Below are 17,140 nucleotides of genomic sequence, written 5' to 3'. Positions count from 1 at the left end.
ATATAAATAAATCCTATTATTATTATATTATTATTATTATTATTATTATTATTATTATATTATTGGTGCAGCAGATGGTGTACAGTAAAGAAGCATTCCAGAACTTTTTTGCTGGTGGGCCATCATCCCCTCACAGCCAATGGTAAAACTGGGCTCCTGAACAACTGGGTATTTCTACCCAGACTAATCTTGTCTGGTAATCTGGTTCCCCTTGACTGGGTATGGGGAACCCTGAGGTGGGGTGCAACCCTCCCTGTTGAGTGAGGCTGATGGATGATGGATTCCCATGGGTTCTATGGTACAAAAGCAGAGATAATCAAAGTGCACAAGTGTAAGTCATTCCCCTTCCTAACTATGAGAACTGTTCCAGCAGATGCTAAACAGAAAATTTACTCCCCTAGTTAGTCCCCAGAATCATAGAGGTTCCTAGTTCACACACAAAATGAAAGCAAAGCATCTAACAAAGATATTGTATACAAGTTCAATTTCTATGCCAGTAGATGGTTATATGTTAGTACTGTGTTAACAAGACACTAAAATTCACTACACAGCTCACCAATTTTGAATGAATTTAATTGAATCTTCTATTTTTACATTATCAGGTGACTCTATAAACATAGTCCGGATGATGCCAGCATGCTTCCCTTTGGTCTGCAGTTTCAGGACACCAACTACAACATGATCAAAGGGAGAAAAACCTATCAGTTGTACAATATTGTACATTACTTTTTAGAAAATATGAAAGAGTGTCACATTGAAGGAGCAAACGTCTTTTCTCTGCTATTCCAAAGGTAGGACACAGAGCAACTTTCAATCTAAGAGGGTGTATAGGCCTGCACCTTATGCCGGCCTGTACCCGAATTAGGGCTGTAGAGGGCTGAGCATTCACACACTCAGAGTCCTACTGCTTCCTCACAGCCGCCACCTTGGCACATGCCCATTACAGATGGCATGTGCCATGATGACATCCCTCGTGCAAGCACCCAAACAGTGCTGCACACAGGGGCACATAACGCTGTCCCAGGGTGCTTGGCGCCCCTTTATGGCAGAAATAGGAGCCACATTTTGCAGCTCCTTTTTACACCAGGTTGGGGCCATGGTGTGTGGTGGCCCTGCTCCAATCAGCGCTTCCAGGGGCAGCATAGAGCCGTCCCTGTCAGGCTGTCTGTACAGCCCCTAAGTACAGGAAAAGAAATTCCACCTCAACATTAGGAAGAATTTCCTGACAGTAAGAACTAACAGTAAGAAATGCTGCTACCTCAGAAGTGTGGTCAAATTTCCTTCTTTGGAGGTTTATAGATAGAGGCTGGATGGCTATCAGTGGGGAGTGGTACCTACTGCATTTGTATGCTTTCAAGTGCTAGACTGGCAGAAGCGGGGCTAGTGATAGGAGCTCATCATGCAGCATTCAGGCCTCAAAATGGCAACCTTCGATCTTCCAGATATCAGAATTGGTGTCTTCACCAGTAAGCCACCACTTCCCTTAAAAATATAAATATACACTTACAATATATCTTGATCCATTTTGGAGGTTATAGTGTTTTTGTCTGTCAGAGATTGAGTGCTGGGCTTTCCCCTGTATGAAAAAAGAACATGTAAACACATCTGACAGCTTCAGCTTATCCAAATGCTCATGAATTATAAACCCAATACATTCCTGGATATCTCAGTGTCTCAGCTTGTTTTAGCTGAGATTTGCTGATCTGCCAAATCAGGTCATGAACACACGCAACAATTTCAGGAACTGACAATGTTGAAGGCCACCCAAACCTTGCTGCATTTTAGGTTTCAAATCTCTGTGTTTCAAGTTTGCACACCCACTTCTCACAGTTGCTAATGTTTGGATCATACACGCATGGATTCCTTTACAGTTTTCTCTTCTGCCGGAACAGGAATTTAATGACAGCCCAGAGTTCAGCACTTGAAAACCCACAATTACAAGATACAAAATTATGCTCAGATTTTGAAAGTGGACTGTGGGGAGAACTTTTCAGCACCCTCCATATTGACCTCCCTGGTGGGACACAGAGGACCTCAGACAGGATTAATGAAGATGACTTCTTTGGTGAGCCAATACAGACAGAGCTTTCATCTCACAGTTCTTGTCAATAGAGTCAATAATCCAGTACATTATGGTGTGTGAAAGAATCAAGCAATGTTTACATATGTTTGGTTGAGTTTTCCCATTTCCCTATTAAGATGGGAGTGGAGAAGGGAGCATTGGAAGCAGCCCACAGAAACTGGGCATGATCTTAAAATAGTCACCAAAAGAGTGTTTCTGGAACACCAGGCATTCCTCATTCAGCCAGAGAGACTTTGTTTTCTGCTTTTTGACTTCAAACCGTTTTGTTTTGACATCTGGCTGGGAAACAAGTGAAATGAAATATCTGTTTAAACCCTCTCAAACCTGTGACTTTGCAGAACTTCCTTTTGAACAGATATTTCCCCAGTCACAATCCATATTTCATTTTTCAAGCATATTGTTACTTATTTATTTTATAGCTCATTTTCTCCCAAGGCTGGGTACAAGTTTTACAGCATATTAGTAAAACACAGTAGGCCGAACAAACAGCCTTTTAAGCCACCATCTGGGCATCGTCGAGCACAGCATTTTGATGCCTCACGTCAAACTGGAAGTCGACAGCTGCCCAGATGTGGGCAGCTTCATTCAAGGTGCTCCAGTATACACTGCAGGCTGCGGATCAGCTTGAAGCCACCATGGAGGTGGGGGGCAGGAAAAGCCTCCTTTTCCCCAGCTGAAAAAGGAGCAAATCTTTTCTGCTCCTTTTTCAGCTGGCTTCAAAGTGGACTGGGGCCATGGTGTGTTTTTCCATGGCCCCAATCCATCTTTGGAAGGGGTGGCTTCAAGCTGCCCCTTCTGCCCCATCGTTTCACCCCTTAAGTTAGAAACATAAATCACATGTTAATTTAGAACATGCAGTGATCATCTTTAAAAACACCACAGGCTGAATTTATGTGCCTGTGAAGTTTTTTCACAGTTTTCATTTCTACTTTAATCATGCTTTAATTATTCTTTTTTAATATTTAAGTTTACTTTGTGTTTTAATTTCACTTTTCATTCTGTATTACATGAGTTGCCTAGAGTCCCATTGGTGAGAGACAGCTGGATATACACCCAGGGTAGATGCCACACTCCATACAATGGCATTTTACATGTAATGATGAGAGAAGGAAGGGTTAATCTTCTTTTCAGGCATTGCATTTCCAGTTTAGATTAACCACCCTAAACAATTGCTATTGGGGAAAAACTTCAAGAGATGTACCTGCCCTTCCTGAAAGGTCCAAACATTCACTCAAAGCATACAGAATGACCTTGAAGGATATTTGCAAATAGTTGAAAAACAACACACAAACACACACACACTGCTCTTTTCTTGATATTCAAGCCTTAGGTGACAGTAAGAACCATCTTTTATTCCACTGAACTCAATATAGTTCACAATCCATTTGCAAGATTCAGGTTCTTTCACTGAGACTACTTGGAACAAATAAAGTAACCTTGAAGCAGATGTAATTCATCAAACAGTGTTGAATGTCTCACTTTGGAGAGATTTTGTTTTGTGGCCATAAGTTTAATTCTTCCCCCATTTATCTCAAAAGTTAGATGAGCGATGGAAATGCCAGTATGACTGAGAGCTGCCAAGCTATCAATTTGTGGCGCTGCTCAGTTCCCTTGATGTATTGAATCCCTGATCCAGCATAACAGTTAAAGAGATGTCTGACCTTAAGATGGAATCTCATTAAGATCAACACAACTGCTGAATAAACAATCTCACTGTTTTCCTTTTCAGTGTAAATGTAAGACTAAATCCAGTGGGAGGGATTCATATTTTTAAAAGCATATAAAAAGATTGTCCAAGGTAAAATCATGATTTTTTTCCAGATAAGAGAATGGATTCTGTTTAGTTTTGCTTACTAAAATTGTTAAAAATCTTTAAAAGGCCATGATTGAAGGAACAGCATCTACAATATAAGAGGAGGCAAAGATTCAGTTGCAACATCTACCATGTAAGTGTCTTTTACATGTGTGGATGTCCTTTGTCAGGTGCTGTGGTGGTTGGTATTCCCTTCTTCTCTGCACACCATCCAAAGCCCCCTCCTGAGTAAGGACTTATGACACAGACTTGTAAGACACCACAATTCCATTAGTCTAGGGTCCAAAACACACTGCAAAAATAATCAATTTGAGACCACTTTATTGTGGCACAAACTCTCTGAAAAAAATGGATAAATGTCTCACAAAACTACAGTCCAGAATTCCCTAGCATTAAGCCAAGGTATAAAGTGGTCTCAAACTGGATAATTCCGCAGTGCATTTTGGCTTAGGAAACACAAACATATTGGGTTATTGCACAGCTCTTCCAAATTGCCAGGTGCTGCTTTGGTCCAATCGTTTGTCTTTGCATGTCACTCTCCATAGTCCTGTCATCCTGCATATGCCCTTCCCAGCATTCTTCTTGGTCTAATATATATATATATATATATTATATATATATATATTATGTATTTTTATTTTTATCACAATTGCTGGTCATGGCAATCCATTAAGTAAAAATTAGTAAATAAATAAAAGAAACAAAATGGGGGGGGGATGAAAAAAAGCCTACTTGGGAACTTGGGAATAGTGGGGGAAAGGGGGAGAGATTCACATCCAGTTAATACGTGTGACTGCCCACATATTGGACCTGATTTGGGAGGAACATATCACACGTGCATCACCAGTGGAAAAGCAAAATAGTTGGAAGGCACTTAATGGGTTCTGCCCATCAATACCCAGCAGTCAAGAGGAGTATCTGGCTTGAAAACTCCTTCCACCCAGCTTTCCATCGGCCCAGCAGTCAGGAGTGTTTGGCTTTAAAAACACTCCCACCCAGCTTTCCATTAGCCTGGCTGCTAGATTTACCATTTATAGCAGATGAAGAGCACTGACTTTCTTTTCTTCTCTTTTGCAACAAACCTAGCGTATTTCAAACAACAAGAGGGATTGCAGAGGATTGATTGATTTCACAATTTCCAAGTAACATCTCTGAAAATGCCAGCCACAGATGCAGACGAAATGTGAGGAATAAACTCTTCTAGAACATGGCCACATAGCCCGAAAAACCCACAAAAAACAACCTGTTGTTATATTGTATCTTACTGATTATTGACATCATTCATATTAGCCATTATGATGGACTTGAAGGCAACTTGGTTTCTCGAGTTGGCCTTCTATTGAGCTAATTTGATGGCTTATTGTTCTTTGATGTTAGATGGTTATTATTGACTTTATTGAGTCTAGCTGTTTCAACCCTGGCAATGCTAGGGATTATTGACTGTTCCAGGCTTTTAATATTTTCTTTTCTTTAGCTGTCTGTTTCTGATCTTTTATATGGCTCAGTATAGCATAGGTCCACTTCCAGAGGATGTTGGATTAAGGGTATAGTGTATCTGTCCATCAGAGCCTTGGCTCCAACACCATAAACACGAGGCTCCATTCATGCCAAGGATACTCTGGTGTGTGTGCGCAATGTGTGTCAACAGTGTGATGAAGCAGCCAAAAAAGCCAATGTAATTCTGGAATGCATTAACAGGAATATAATGTCTAGATCAACAGAAATAGCTGTGCCACTCTGTTTGTCAGACCTCACCTGGAATGCTGTGTCCATTTCTGGCCATCACAGTTGAAGAAAGATATCAACAAGCTGGAATTTGTCCAGAGAAGGGCAACTAATATGATCAATGGTCTGGAAATGAAGCATTATGAGGAATGATTAAAGAAGCTGGGTATGCTTAGCTTGGAGAAGAGAAGACTGAGAGGTGACAGAATAGCTATCCTTAAGTATCTGAAGGGATGTCATGGAAAATATGGGGAAAGCTTATTTTGTTGTGATCCAGAGACTAGAACATGAAGCAATGGATTCAAATTATGAGATGAGATTCCATCTACACATTAGGAAGAAGTTTTTCTTACTGTCAGAGAGGTTCAACAGTGGTACAGATGGTTTTCAAGGGTGATGAGGTCTCTAAATAGGGCTCAAATGGACTACTTTCAGAAGTGCTTTAGTTCTGCATTCCTTCATGGTAGGGGGTTGGAACAGATGGCCATTGTGGTTCCTTCCAGCTCTAAGATTCTATTAAATTATTCTAATGTGTTCAACAATGTGTCCAACTCTTTTTGGAGGCCTGATTGGTGCCAATGCTGGTTTCTTTCTGACACCAAGTCAAGACATGGAGTTTCATTAAAACTTCAAAGCATAGATTACTTTAAATGCATATGTATGTTTTAATTGTTGCCTTTTAAGCTGTTTTAACATTGCCATGTTGAATATGTTTTTAAACTGTGTAAATTTTTTATTATTTTATTTTGGAATTGTTTTAAACTTTTGATTGTTTTATCTGTATGATACCTGAAAATGTCATTATCAAGGATGGAATGTAAACATCATTATGGATGCTGTTGACTTCTAAAAAGATCAATAAATGGGTCCTAGATCAATTCAAGTCTAACTCTCCCTAGAAGCCAAGATGACTAGACTAAGCTTGTCATACTTTGAACATATCATGAAAAGACATGACTCATTAGAAAAGACAGTAATGGTAGATAGGTAAAGTAGAAGGCAGTAGCAAAATGGACTGCATTCCAGGTGGATAGATTCAATCAAGGAAGCCAGAGCCCTAAGTCTGCAAAACCTGAGCAGGGCTGTTAATGAGAAGGTGACTTAGAGGTCTCTTTCATTCAAAGATTCACTATAAATTCAAGTCAACTTGACAGCTATTAACAACAACAACAAATAAATTTAAAAACAACAACAAGAGAACAACAGTGACAATTCTGACAATGGTGTAACTTTGCTTGAAGGCTTTAGTGTACCAAACCAGGGTCTATTCTAATTCATGTGAAGCCAGTTATGTAAGATAGCATGTTATAATGAAGCCTTTTAATGTGTAAACCCTTCAAAGAAGCAACCTGATTTAAAAACCAAATCAAACCTGTATGATGAGAAAGGGAGTCTTGTAAGAAACTGCTGAATGAAAAACACATTTAAAGAAGGTAATTCGTGAAAACAAAAGTTCTGAATATAAGGTTTCTCTTTCAATTTCCACATAAAGAACAGACATTTCACATATCCTCTGTTTCTATATGAAATCCATGCAGGTGCTTGGGTCACAAAATCTCAGGGTGACGTTTGCAAAGATTTGGACAGTGAGACTGGAGACACTCTGCATTTGCAGGAGACTGAATCTGCCTCTGATCCCACCCACTAAAGCTACAGCTAATGTGTAATTATGCATATTTTCCTCATGCTGCCAGGACTATGTCTGACAGCAGACAGGTCTTTACCTACTAAAAAAATCTGCCAAACAGTGATATCTTTATTGGCAACCAAAATGCACAATATACATGTTGCAAGCTTTCAAAGATCCACTGGCTTCTTCATCAGGTAAGGTTTACAAACCAAACAGGAGAAAAAAACTGAAGACGTTAGCCAAAGGCCGGCATTTTGTTGTTTCTCTTCATAGTTAAGATGGTATGGAGGGGCATATCTTGCAGGCTGGCACCTCCTCCTCCTGACTATGTGGCAGCTGGAAGATTCTCAAGGTCCAGGAAATTTAACTTCCATTTGCATCATGATGTTTTCCGGATGTTAAGATACTGCATTAGAGCTGCAACAGGGGACTCCTGAAGAGAGAGCCAGTGGACTGGGATCTTCCTATTTGAGGTTTTGACCTCTAACAAAGGTAAAACTTTTTTTTTCCTTCTTAAATTTGGACTGGATGGGCATGTTTTACATCAATACCACCTAAAGTTTTCCTGATGCAAAAGCATGAAAACTTCTTGAGAAAGATGGAAGCATATTGGATTGCAAAGGAAGTGTCTTTGTTGTAATGCAAATAAATTTCCTGGACTTTGAGAATCTCCTAGTTGCCACATGGCCAGAAGGAGGATGTGCCAGCCTGCAAGATATGCCCCTCCACTCCATACCATTTTAACATTTAAACAGCAGAATGCAAGTCTATGAGTAAAATCTTCAGCTATTTTCTCCTGTTTGGTTTGTAATACCTTGCCTGATGAAGAAGCCAGTGAAGCTTTGAAAGCTTGCAACATGTATAATGTGCATTTTGATTGGCCAATAAAGGTATCACTGTTTGGTGGATTTTGATTGGATTTGCTATATGGTCAACACGGCTAACCCTGGGTGTTTCCAGGTCCTTACTTGTGCGCTATGGTTCCAAGATTCCTGCAGACGAGGTAACCCCCCAATTTTCTCCTACCTATAACATTCTGTGATATATAAAGATAAGAGATGCCAGAGCACTTTGTTACTGAAAAATAATGTTTTTTCCAAACCAAAAGATTTGTGTCCCAATTTTATATATCTGGGAACAGAATATAATTAGGCAGTGGTGAAAACAAAACATTGAAAATTCTCAAGGTTCAGATATCAGGTATGTGCACTGACCAATTTGTCTTTACACAATTGCTCAAAACTGTTGGTTCCTAATGAAAGGTATCACCTCTGCAAAGTATTGCATTTATCTCTGCTCACTATTGGAGCTTAGTCATACATGAAAGTAGCCTCTGGCACAGCTGCCATGATATGCTGAACATGCATGTGTGACACAGCACAATGCAGAGCCATAGCCTTAGAACATGAATCAGGAAACAGGTTGTGAGAAGCCACCAGGTTCCCAACAAAACACTTAAGGTGACCTCACCTATCACATTAACCAGATGCCTTGGATTTCAGCTCTCAGAATTCCTGATCATTGGTTATGCTGGCTAGGATGTTTAGAAACTGAAATCCAAAATATATTATCAAAAGCCTTAGAAGATATTACAATCCTGAAAAAACTTGACAAAGCTAGCTTAACTCATTATAATACCAGCAAATTCTACCTCTTTCCTGTGCATCAATGACATTATTAGCTCAGCTTGAAATCATCAATTGCCAACAGACACAGAAAAATAAGCACTTACTTCTGTATGCTGAAATTCAAGTTACACCTTTCCATCTTTGTGTATCCATGGAATAAGCATATCCCTGTTCTGTTGTAATAAAGTAGACCTAATGTCTGATCAGAATCAAAATTTATTGTGGAGAAAAGCAAGCTGTAGCAGCCCTATCCACTAAAGCCAGCAGGTCTGGCTTTGATTATTTGACCTAATTTGAGATACGATGATTGGAGAGATACATTAACTTGGCATAATTCCCCAGAAAAACACATTGGATCATTTAGCACATTGTCCATCGTTCAGCTCAGCACACATCCCCTGATATTTGCTGCATCCCTGATTAGTTTTATTTTGACTTTGGGTAATCTTCTGTATCAGTGTATTGATCATTTTTCTGAGCCGACTCCTTGCCACTTTAGAAAAGCAATTTGGTCTCTATTGACAGATACTGGATCCATAGATATGGCTAAAGAATGAAGGCTTCTGCAATGAAATGAGAACAACAAGACTTGCAAGGTTCTCTTGGATGCCTCAGTGCTATGCTTGGAAAGCATGACCTGAAGCAGATCCAAACACAGGGCTAATGGCCAATGCTAGTCCCACAGGAAGCGAAGCAGAGCATTAAGTTTTATTAACAAACTCATTAGAATAATTATACAGGGGAGAGAACAGGGCAAAGCAAATGGCAAAGGAAACAAGCCAAGATTTCCACAATCCAATGTTCCATAAGAACAATGAATGATTTGCCAGCTCCCTGCTTTTTCTTTTTCTTTTTCTTTTTCTTTTCAGATGGCTATATAACAGTACAACATCTATACAGAAGTAGGTCCTATTAAGGTCAGTATAGTTCAGTGACAGGTAGGTGGGTGATGGAGTGCTAACTAAGGCTAAAATCCTAAGCTGATTGGTAAATTACTGGTTAGGCACACTTCTCAGTAAGCCAGTCAGGACAAGAAAATGTAGTCTCTGGTGAAATTCCAAAATATCTCAGTTCTGACCCTTCGCAAGAATTGAGTATTAGCAAAATAATAATATCACATTCTCTTTGATCTGCTGGTGAGGAAATGGGTGTACTGATGAAAGCTATCAGAGCTTAACTGTCTTGTTTACCTCCACAGAATAGAGGCCTGCCCAACTGGCTCAGATTGGTACACCCCCCTTGTGAGGTGTCCAGAAGCCTTCAGAGTGGTTGGCCATTTGGATTTGGAAGAAGGAAAATATCTGTGTGTACAACCCCATTATTCAAGACTACTCAGACCACTTAAGAATCATTATCTGAACCTAAAGGGCCCTTCACCTCTCCCCTTTTGCAAAAACATGCTTGGGTTTTTTTGAACAACATTAAGGTCATGTTTTGACCCACCCAGAGGTGTTCCCTTCACTTTTAGGAGACTGTCCCCCATGCTAGGGGGAGATACAGAGACACACACAAAGAATCCCTGTTCCTCTCTCTTAGACCTGCTTCTCTGTCCTGCCATTCCATCTCAGTCATCTTCACATCAGAAGGTGAGAAAATTCATGTGTGTGTTTTAGTCTGTAGTCCCTTAAGTTTAGCTACACTCCACTACTGGTTAGGAGAAGGGTTTTTAGCTTCCATGCCTTTCCCCTCCCATACTTTGAGAAATAATTTGTGTTGAGTAGAGACTATTATGTTGCTTTCTGCTGCTATCTTTTTCTGTATTTTAATAAAGATCAGCTTGTCCTTCTACCTCATTTCGCTTGGAATCATTTTGGAGTCATTTGTCTCTTTTAAAAACCTTTAGCCTGCAAGCTCCTGCAGAGAGTTAGTGCCTGGATGAGCTTTTCCCTCAAACCAGTAAATCCAGTACACTGCTCTTAACATAAATGGTGAAATTCAAAGTTAATACAAGATTTTAGAGAGATAGATGTGGGAGGGCAGCTATAATAGAACTAGATAATATCCTCATGTGTATAGCTATATCATTGACTACCAAACCAAAATCATCCATGCCATAATAATTCTAATTTCTGTGTACGGCTGCGAAAGCTGGACAGTGAAGAAAGCTGAAAAGAAGAATACCAACTTATTTAAAATGAGCTGTTGGACAAGAGTTCTGTGCGTATCATGGACTGCCAAAAAGACAAATAAATGGGTTCTAAAGCAAATTGAGCCTGAACTCTTACTAGAAGCCAAAATGATGAATCTAAGGCTATCACACTTTGAGAGAGCCAGTGTGGTGTAGCGTTAGTCTAAGAGTCTAGAGACCAGAAAACTTTCACATCCCCTCTCAACCATGGAAAGCCATGGGTGATTTTGAGCAAATCACATTCTCTTAGCCTCAGAAGAAGGCAAAGGCAAACCTCCCTCTGAACAAATATTGCCAAGAAAACCCCATGATGGGTTCACCTTCAGGTACTATAAGCTGGAAATTACTCAAAAGCATACAACAATACTTTGAACGCATGATGAAATATTATTCATTGAAAAAGAAAATAATGCTTGGTAAAGAGAAAGGCAGGAGGAAAAGAGAACTGGATTAACTGAATCAAAGAAGCCAGTCTTAACTTTGCAAGATCTGTGAAGGGCTGTTGATGGCCCAAGATCACAGAGGTCTCCTATTCATGGGTTTGCCATAAATGAAAGTGTCAAATAACAGTCTTGTTATTTTTTTGTGGATTTTTAGGCTATGTGGCCATGTTCTGGAAGAATTTATCCCTGATGTTTCGCCTGCATCTGTGGCTGGCATCTTCACAAAACCCACAAAAAACAATGGATGCTGGACCTGAAAGCTTTTGACTTCTTCACAACATTCCTGGTGTCACCAAATAACAACAGCAACAATTTTTTTTAAAAAAATTGATTGATATCAAAGCTTTTCTAAAGTTAAGATCATTGTGCGATAAGTAAAATCTTCCAGCCAGAGACTGATCAGATGTTGTGAACATATGCTGGTGAGAATGCTGTAAGATTGTTTCTAAAAAGGACTTTTGGACTAATCAGTAGTTCCTTTCCTAAAACATTTCTCTCCCTGAGAACTGCAACATATGGATGAGAACCAGTTATAAAAGATTAAAACAAACGAAAGATAATGTAGCCCAAGTGGGATCACAAAGGGCTATAATTCAAAGTATGTGCTTTGTATGCCAAAGGCCTGGCCTGATCCCTGGTATCTCCAGGTAGGGCTGGGAATGGTTCCGGTGTGAAACCCTCAAGAGCCACCATCAACCAGTGTGGACAGTAGTGAGCTGGATGAAGAGCTGGAAAAAGGTACTTTTTGAACTACGGAATTCTCCAGCCAGTATCAGTGATAACTTGTAGTCTAAAAAGCCATTTTCTCCAGGCTCTGGCTAGATGAATCAATGATTTGAACAGTGGTGGCTCATGGACGAAGCCAGGAAATGGTCTCCGCAAGAAATGATGGGAGAAAGTGCTCCCCCAACTACTTTGCCTATATGTAGCTTTCTAATTTATACCTTGATTATTTGGCTACTTTGTGTAACTTGAATTGAGACACTTCTTGGTTTCAAATATTGAGGAGAAGAAAAAGGAGGAGGAAGAGGAGGAGGAAGTCCCACAGTATCATTTTCTTAAATATGTAACCAAGCAGCAATAAACCACAGAGAACTAACCTCTTTGAGCTTTCATCAGTTAAACAAAGCCATAGAGGAAAGTGATAGTCACTTAACTGAGTGACCCGATGAACAAAAATAGAGGCTGGGAATATAAGGCAGTATGAGGTTATTTTAAGTAGAGCATTTAAACCAGTCCTTAAAATGATGAATGTGATTTCTGCATGAACCAAATGGCTGTCTGCATTAAACAATGTAAATGTGGAACATATTCTTTGAGAGTGTCCTTTTTCTTTCTTTTTTCAATATATCTTTGCATGTTCAGGGAAGGCAGAAGAGAGAGGAAGAGGGAGAGAGACAGATTGATTTTCCATTTATAACTACTCCTTTTCTATTCTTCTTAAGACAGCTTTCTGTCCAGCAAACTATTTCTCCTTAGATTCCATAACTTGGCACCATCATCATTAATCTTTGACAATGTCAAAAGATTAATGCATTGTCAAATGCATTTTGTAAATTCAAGTCTACTTCCTCCATTGCATTTTCCCCATCTGGTTTAACAGAAACATCTTTATATACATTTGCAGGCCAAGGCTCTGAACACTCCTACCAGATACTTACAAGAATAGAGCAAGCTGTACACAATTAACATTCTATCTCTCAGTAAAGATCTATATGATAGAATAAAGTAACATGGGTGGGAATCATGTGGTCCTTTAGAAAGTGTTGCACCATTATTCTCAGCAGCCCTAACCAGCCTAGCCAACACAGCAGCTGCAGTCCAAAAATATCTGAAGAGCTGCATGAAAAAGAAGACCTATCATTCATTTTGTTTGTGCATGTATACATATTTCTGCTGTGGTTTGTAAAACTGGACTTTATTCTGTTTTACCTGGAAATATAAAGCCTAGGTATATTCAGTGTTGCTAGTGTTTCATCACTATATACCAGAATACACATTTCCTTCATAAACATTATATGGTCCTAGTCCATCTATCAGCTTGAACAAATTGGTAGATTTATTGGGTATAACTCTAAACCAGCATGGTCAATGCCCCTGGAAGTTGTCTGCATTAGTCTTAAAGAGCGCCAGGTTAGAGAAGGTTTTGTTAGCTGAGCTTGAGCATATTAAATTTCACAGTCATAACTGTTAGGTTTCTGTTTAATCTGACCTTCTTAACAGCAGTGCATTAGTCCACTGGGAGGGCTTCTGTGTAGATGCACAAATTCCTGTGTAGCACCTGAGGCTGCAATCTTTGAACAAGCAGATTATATATATATATATATATATATATATATATGCACATTGTGATGCGGCAGCTAAAAAGGCCAATGTGATTCTAGGCTACATTAGTAGAAGTATAGTGTCTAGATCAAGGGAAATAATAGTGCCATTCTATTTTGCTTTGCTCAGGCCTCACCTGGAACCTATGTCCAGTTCTGGGCACCACAGTTCAAAAAGGATGTGGACAAGCTGGATTGAGTCCAAAAGAGAATGACTAAAATGGGGAAGGGTCTGGAAACCTTGTCCTATGAGGAGAGACTTGGGGAGCTGGGATGTTTAGACATGAGAAGAGAAGGTTAAAGAGGTGATATGTGAGCCGTGTTTAAGTATTTGAAAGGGTGTCACATTGAGGATGGAGCAAGCTTGCTTTCTGTTGCTCCAGAGAATAGGACCCGAAACATTGAATGGAAGCTACAGGAAAAGAGATTCTACCTCAACATTAGGAAGAACTTCCTGTCCAACAATGTAACACACTCCCTCAGAGATTGATGGAGTCTCCTTCTTTGAAGGTTATTTAACAGAGGCTGGATGGCCATCTGTCGGGGTGCTTTGATTGTGAGTTCCTGCATGGCAGGAGGTTGGACTGGGTGGCCCTTGTAGTCTCTTCCAACTATGATTCTATGATTGATGGGACTGGTGGAACTAGGTACTGGAGGTGAGTTACCATTACAGCATTTTATTTTATTTTTTTAACAGCATTTATATAAGGTTGAAAGAGATAAGTCCTTGTTATTGCAAGCAGACATATGTTGAACCAGTACTATCACCTGAGTTGTGTGCCCCAAACAGGAAAAAAAAGTCATCACAGTACCCATATTTTCCAGATGGAAGAGTCAACTCCATCAGATGTCGTCTGATGTCTTGCAGACAAAAGAATGTCACTTTCTATTGTCATTCTTTGTGCAAGGCCGTGGAAATAATCTGTGTATTGATGGTTAAGACGTATGTAGTAGAACACATTTCAAGTATTTGGGGCAAGCCCCCCAGCTTTACATAACATTTGAAAACTCTTGGAAATACAAGGCATGAAAATTTTTCAATTAATCGGTGTGGGGGCAATCATGTTTTGCCCGCTGAATTGTCTGGATCTATTTACAGATTGCTACATTTAGGTCCTTTTCTATCTTCTTTCTCTTTATTTATTTATTTACTTATATTTCACACTTCTACCAATATAGAATCTAAAGGTAGCCAACAAATTTAAAACAGTACAATTTAAAAAAAATATGAAAGGACTCTAATGTAGATACAAAGTTTTAAAAACAATTAAACAATTTTAAAAAGTTAAAAACATTACTCATAAAAAATTAAAAACTTTAACACCCAGAAACCCCCAGGCACCATGGCCAGTGAATGTAGTTTGACTATCTCTGATGATGGAGACAGACAGAAGAAGACATTGGTAGCATTAAAATGGTTTCCAGTATTCTTGACAAATCTATCTTCTGATTTTTCACCCCTTGGGAATGAATGTAGCTAGACTCTCAAAATGACGTAAAGATTGTGGACAGTAGGTAGACGAATCTTCTCCCTGACTTGCAAGATTGCACAGATTTCCACACACAACTTTCAGAAGTATACAATTCGATATCAATTAGAGCATTCTAGAAATGCCAACAATCAGTTTGCTGTCCCTTTCTCAACACTCTTGTAAATCCCTCACCTTCTCCAGAATGTAACTGTTCCACGGCAAGATTAAGAGTATGAGTAATCCTGCATCTAAAGATTTATCATGCCATACTAGCAGAAAGATGGGATATTAATCAGGTAGACAGATAGATAGATATCTCTTATATTTCTTTTTCACAGGATAAAAGTTTTGTTATCATAAGGGAAAACCCTGTTATATTCCTTCTGCATGGAATAAATGAGTATTATAAATACAACTGCAGTTAATGTTATGGTACATAAATACAAGTGCCTTTCTTTACTTAAAGGGCCGCTTACATGTGGCAATTAAAAATATGCCCTATTGTAATTAATACTGTGGCTAGAATTTTGTTGGAAGTGATGGGAAATGTCAAACTACACTTGAACAGATGACAGAATGCCTCTAGTGGGCATCAGAAGTAGAAACAAGTAGTTTCTTATTGTGTTCTTTTCTCTTTGTATTTTCTATTCTGTTGCCTTCTCATTATTGACTTGGCCTCACTTCTCACATACCTCTTTAGCTCTCTTTCTCTCTTGGGGGGTGGGTTGAGGATTTAAGGGTTTTTAATTGTAATTTTGTGTTCTTGTTATTTTATATTCATAGTGTTGTAATCTGCTTTAATTCCTTGAGAAAAAGCAGAATATAAATAAATACTACTACTACTGTTATTATTATTATTATTATTATTAAAACTGTAACACATTTTGTTGTTGTTGTTGTTGTGTGCCTTCAAGTTGTCTATCTTACTGAGACCCTATCATGGAGTTTTCTTGGGTGGTTTCTTCAGAATGGATTTGCCATTGCCATCTTCTGAGGCTGAGAGAGCGTAACTTGCCCAAGGTCACCCAGTGGGTTTTCATGTCCAAGCCATGATTCAAACCCTCGTATCCAGAGTCAGTTTCCAATGCTCAAACCTCTACAATACACTGGCTCACACAGCCCATTTTAGCAGACCACATCTTAGTTTGCTCCAACAAAATGCTCTTTTCACTAGATGGTCTTCTGTTCATGTTTCCAAACATCAGCTTCCTTATAGGTGTCCAACTACTTCATTTGCAAAGGAGGTTTCTTAAAAAGTATAATCTTGGTGGACATCCCATGAAAGTGTTTCCAGCTGAGAAATAACTGCATTTTGTACAATCATTTTGCTTGGATCATGCTACTTTGTGATAAACCTCTTAGCTGGAAACAAGCTTCATGAGCCAGAATAAAACTTAGATACTTCTGCTATACACAAGGGTGTTCACTCCTTAGCTTAGGTTGCTTATCATATCACCAGGAGTATTGTGGGTGATACCTAAACTGGGTTACGTAGGCACAGTTTTATTTACTTGGTCCTTTCTGGACCCATCCACATCTCCAAAGTACTGAAATTTAGATCACCTAAAAAGATCTAAGCGCTGAGTACGTAACTCAGAAAACACCTAGGCATGAAACTTCTCTTTTCCAAGTGGCATCTGTTTAATAAAAAGTCAAATGGGGGAAAATGTTTCAATGCTGACACAAAAGGCACTAGAAATGACAGGGGCCCTGGCACATGGATCTTTTCTTTTTCGTACTGTTTTTGTTTTGGAGTTTCCCTCTTCGGCAAAGTTTTTGCTTTGTTTTGAAGTAGGGCAACCTGAGACAGAAGGAGCCATTTGCCTTGGCCATTGGCTGCCTCCCTCCTTGCTTCTGTAATGGGTTTGCTGGCCTCGACTCTTCCTGAAATCCC

Source organism: Sceloporus undulatus, chromosome 1, assembly GCF_019175285.1.
Source record: "Sceloporus undulatus isolate JIND9_A2432 ecotype Alabama chromosome 1, SceUnd_v1.1, whole genome shotgun sequence".
NCBI lineage: Eukaryota > Metazoa > Chordata > Lepidosauria > Squamata > Phrynosomatidae > Sceloporus > Sceloporus undulatus.
This window is presented reverse-complemented; position numbering follows the sequence as displayed.